This window comes from Oenanthe melanoleuca, chromosome 25, assembly GCF_029582105.1.
Source record: "Oenanthe melanoleuca isolate GR-GAL-2019-014 chromosome 25, OMel1.0, whole genome shotgun sequence".
NCBI lineage: Eukaryota > Metazoa > Chordata > Aves > Passeriformes > Muscicapidae > Oenanthe > Oenanthe melanoleuca.
The window spans coordinates 7375448-7380288 of NC_079358.1; the positions used below are offsets into that span (position 1 = coordinate 7375448).

The following is a 4841-nucleotide window of genomic DNA, read 5'->3' on the forward strand; positions in this document are numbered from 1 at the left end:
TGTCCCCATCCCAGTCCCACCAGTGTCCCCATCCCAGTCCCACCAGTGTCCCCATCCCAGTCCCACCAGTACAGCCCGCGTGCAGCGGAGGGGGAGGGGCGAACGCAAATCCCAGCGCGCCGTTCACCAATCACAGCGCGCGCAGCGGAGGGGGCGGGGTCTCGTTATGACACAGGCGCGTTTATGCAAATTAGTAACGCAGGGTGCGAAAGGCATCCTGGGAGCGAATATTTGGAAAGATTTTCGCAATTTTAGGGGTCGGTGAGTGCGGAATGCGGGAGAAAAGTACGAGAAAAGATGTGGAAAAAGCTCAGGAATGCGGCAGGAAGGGCTGGAGGGCGGCGCGGGGGGGCCCGTGAGCTGCGAGCGGGGCGAGCGGCGGCGGGCGCGGGGCGCGGGCAGGAGCCGGCATCGCTTCTCGGCCTTTTGGCTAAGATCAAGTGTAGTATCTGTTCTTATCAGTTTAATATCTGATACGTCCTCGATGAGAGGACTTCATATTAAACGGATTTTTGGCTCTGGGAGTTGGATCCGGAGCTTGCTCCCTCCGCTCCGCGCATCGTCCCGGTATTGCAGTGCCTCCGGGAACGGTGCACCCCCCCACGGGGACGTGAACTGGTGAAAAATAGATTTTAAAGACGTCGAAAGGAGTTTAATTCTGATTCTATTGAGGTGTTAAGTATTCTTGGTGTTGTTTAGAGCTCACAGAGTCTCTGTTGCACTAGTTGTCCCGGTATTGCAGCACCTCCGTAAACGGTGCGCCCCACACCGGGGATCATTAAATGGTAAAAAATAGATTGAAGATGTTCTAAATCATAATAATCGCCGCTTCTTCGCGACATACTCTGGTTTCTATTGATTCGGTCTCAGCCTTAGACCATTTTCTACACTCTGCGCCTTATCCCGGTATTGTAGCGCCACCGGGAACGGTGCACACTCACGGGGACGTAAACTGGTGAAAAATAAAATAGGAAGTGCCGGAAATAATGGAAGTTTTGATTTTATCGCGATGTATTTTATCTTCGCTGTTCCTGCCGAGCTCACACGCTCTGCGCTGCAATCCTTGTCCCGCTATTGCAGCGCCTCCGGGAACGGTACACCCAACACGGGGACATTTAATGGCAAAAAATAGTTCAAAAATTACGATAATTAAATTAAATATTCGCTGTATTGTAATGTTAACCGCTCTCGCCGCTATTGCAGAGCTCACACGCTCTGCGCTGCGCTCCTTGTCCCGCTATTGCAGCGCCTCCGGTATCGCTGCCTCCCGCCAGGGACCTCCAACGGTGACAAACAGATCCGAAACAATCAACAAGAAACAAGAAACAAGAAACAAGAAACAAGTAACAAGAAACAAGAAACAAGAAACAAGAAACAAGAAACAAGTCCCAGCAGCCGACACACGTTACCGCTGCTGCCGGGGCTCCGCTCTCCCGCAGTCCCTGCAGCTCTTTCCCCGCTCTGCGCATCGCCCCGGCAGAGCTGAGCGGCTCCGGGCGCTGAGCGCTGCGGGGAGGCGGATTTATGCAGATTAAAAAAGGGAAACCATGCAAATTTAACCACGTGCGCCGCCAAAGAGCATCCTGGGAGCGAATATTTGGGGGCATTTTTACGATTTTAGGGATGGGTGAGTGAGAAACGCGGGAGAAAAGTACGAGAAAAGATGTGGAAAAAGTTCGGGAATGCGCCAGGAAGGGCTGGAGGGCGGCGCGGGGGGGCCCGTGAGCTGCGAGCGGGGCGAGCGGCGGCGGGCGCGGGGCGCGGGCAGGAGCCGGCATCGCTTCTCGGCCTTTTGGCTAAGATCAAGTGTAGTATCTGTTCTTATCAGTTTAATATCTGATACGTCCTCGATGAGAGGACTTCATATTAAACGGATTTTTGGCTCTGGGAGTTGGATCCGGAGCTTGCTCCCTCCGCTCCGCGCATCGTCCCGGTATTGCAGTGCCTCCGGGAACGGTGCACCCCCCACGGGGACATGAACTGGTGAAAAGCAGAATTAAAATAACAAAGTATCAGCGATTCCTTCTAGTTTTGGGGGATTCTAAGCGGACCTTAGTCTTGGATATCACTGCAGAGAGTTGTTTTACCGCTCTGCACACCGCCCGGGTGTTGCTGTGCATCTGGGAACGCTGCGTCCCGCACGGCGCTTCTTTCAGCGATTGACTTGGCTGAGCTTATGAATTACTTATTTCATTAATAAATATCGCCTTCTTATCGCGACATCAGTCACGGTTTCGTGACAAAACGTTGTTCCCCCCTCAGGTCCCTCTCGGAGGTCCCGTCCTTCCCTCATCCCCTCAGGGCCGGGAAATGGCGGCGGCGCCTTCTCCTCCCTCCCTCTCCCTGCGCTAAATCCTCACTTCCTGCCTGAATTCTGCAGATTGCGGTAAAAATATTGAATGTTTAATTTTCTAAAATGGAACTGTGAGGGGGGAGTGGGAATATTTCAATAAATGGATCTGTGAGGCGAGCGAGGAGCCTGAGGGAGCGCAGGTTTCCTTCAGGGAAATATGGCCTTGTGATCCCTCGGCGCATCTTCTGCGCCCGCTCCGCATTTGAAACTGAACGTATCTTACATATTTATTTTTTATTTTTTTAATTTTTCGTATTTTTACTGTTTTTTTGGGTTGTTTCCCAGTAGGGATTTTCCGCTGCCCCGCGCTGAGGCCGGGGAACAAAATGGCGGCGGGCGGGAAACGCGTGAGGGGAGCGCCCGGTGAAGGACGCGCGGGCACCTGAGGAGGAAAAACAGCGACATTTCGGCCTCATGTCGCGATATACACACGATACACGCCAAGGATTGAATTATCGGCCCTGATCCCTCGGTGGGAGCGAGAATTTGGCGTCGTTTTCAGCCTTATGCGGGGACGGGGGGAAATGGAACCTCCCCAGCGGCGGCACCGCTTTACCGGGAACTCCGGAGACAGCGGAGAGAGATCCTCGCGTTAAATATCGTTTTAAAGAGTGAAAATGTAAAGAGTTTAAATCTAAAATTTAAAAGTTTAAAGAGTTTAAATGTAAGGAATTTAAATGTAAAGGTTTAAATCTGATTTTGATTGTGGATAAATAAATACCTGCGTGCGGGGCAGCGCTGCCTGAGGCGCTGAATTGCCGGGACAAAGCGCGGAGTGGAGAAAATCCTCTAACGCCGAAACCAAATCAATTAAATCGCGAAATAAACGTAATTATCATGTTACATCATTTTTTAATTCTGTTTTTGACCAGTTCATGTCCCCGTGGGGGGTGCACCGTTCCCGGAGGCACTGCAATACCGGGACGATGCGCGGAGCGGAGGGAGCAAGCTCCGGATCCAACTCCCAGAGCCAAAAATCCGTTTAATATGAAGTCCTCTCATCGAGGACGTATCAGATATTAAACTGATAAGAACAGATACTACACTTGATCTTAGCCAAAAGGCCGAGAAGCGATGCCGGCTCCTGCCCGCGCCCCGCGCCCGCCGCCGCTCGCCCCGCTCGCAGCTCACGGGCCCCCCCGCGCCGCCCTCCAGCCCTTCCTGGCGCATTCCTGAGCTTTTTCCACATCTTTTCTCGTATTTTCTCCTGCGTTCCGCACTCACCGATCCCTAAAATTGTAAAAATCCCCCCAAATATTCGCTCCCAGGATGCTCTTTGGCGGCGCACGTGGTTAAATTTGCATGGTTTCCCTTTTTTAATCTGCATAAATCCGCCTCCCCGCAGCGCTCAGCGCCCGGAGCCGCTCAGCTCTGCCGGGGCGATGCGCAGAGCGGGGAAAGAGCCGCAGGGACTGCGGGAGAGCGAAGCCCCGGCAGCAGCGGTAACGTGTGTCGGCTGCTGGGACTTGTTACTTGTTTCTTGTTTCTTGTTTCTTGTTTCTTGTTTCTTGTTTCTTGTTTCTTGTTGATTGTTTCGGATCTGTTTGTCACCGTTGGAGGTCCCTGGCGGGAGGCAGCGATGCCGGAGGCGCTGCAATAGCGGGACAAGGAGCGCAGCGCAGAGCGTGTGAGCTCTGCAATAGCAGCGAGAGCGGTTAACATTCCAATACAGCGAATATTTAATTTAATTATCGTAATTTTTGAACTATTTTTTGCCATTAAATGTCCCCGTGTGGGGTGCACCGTTCTCGGAGGCGCTACAATAGCGGGACAAGGATTGCAGCGCAGAGCGTGTGAGCTCGGCAGGAACAGCGAGGATAGAATCCATCGCGATAGAATCAAAACTTACATTATTTCCGCCACTTCCTATTCTATTTTTCACCAGTTTACGTCCCCGTGAGTGTGCACCGTTCCCGGAGGCGCTGCAATACCGGGATAAGGCGCAGAGTGTAGAAAATGGTCTAAGGCTGAGACCGAATTAATAGAAACCAGAGTATGTCGCGAAGAAGCGGCGATTATCATGATTTAGAACATCTTCAATCTATTTTTTACCATTTAATGATCCCCGGTGTGGGGCGCACCGTTTACGGAGGTGCTGCAATACCGGGACAACCAGTGCAACAGAGACTCTGTGAGCTCCAAACCAACACCAAGGCCGGTTAATATCGCGATAGAATCACGATTTAACTCCCTCTCAGATCTTTGAGATCTGTTTTTCACTAAATGAAATGTCCCCGTTGGGGGTGCACCGTTCCCGGAGGCACTGCAATACCGGGACGATGCGCGGAGCGGAGGGAGCAAGCTCCGGATCCAACTCCCAGAGCCAAAAATCCGTTTAATATGAAGTCCTCTCATCGAGGACGTATCAGATATTAAACAGATAAGAACAAATGAGCTGTCAATCAAAGCGAGCTGGGCGCTGATTGGCTGAGAGCGGAGGTGGGCGTGGCTAAGGCGTGGGACGAACTATTGCTGTTAAGATGTGGGT

General features: G+C 52.1%; 3 non-coding genes and 1 pseudogene across 3 annotated transcripts; 2 read left to right on the forward strand and 2 right to left on the reverse strand.

The window, feature by feature from the left end:
• The first annotated feature begins 410 nt into the window (after positions 1 to 410).
• Positions 411 to 601, forward strand: LOC130263505 (U2 spliceosomal RNA). The gene has a single exon (XR_008842345.1). It is a non-coding gene; the product is annotated as a U2 spliceosomal RNA (small nuclear RNA).
• A 1175-nt stretch (positions 602 to 1776) lies between these two features.
• On the forward strand, positions 1777 to 1967 carry LOC130263514 (U2 spliceosomal RNA). Its single transcript, XR_008842352.1, has one exon. It is a non-coding gene; the product is annotated as a U2 spliceosomal RNA (small nuclear RNA).
• Positions 1968 to 3238: 1271 nt separating this feature from the next.
• On the reverse strand, positions 3239 to 3429 carry LOC130263515 (U2 spliceosomal RNA). Its single transcript, XR_008842353.1, has one exon. It is a non-coding gene; the product is annotated as a U2 spliceosomal RNA (small nuclear RNA).
• A 1162-nt stretch (positions 3430 to 4591) lies between these two features.
• LOC130263509 (U2 spliceosomal RNA) lies at positions 4592 to 4769 on the reverse strand (annotated as a pseudogene).
• Positions 4770 to 4841: the final 72 nt, after the last annotated feature.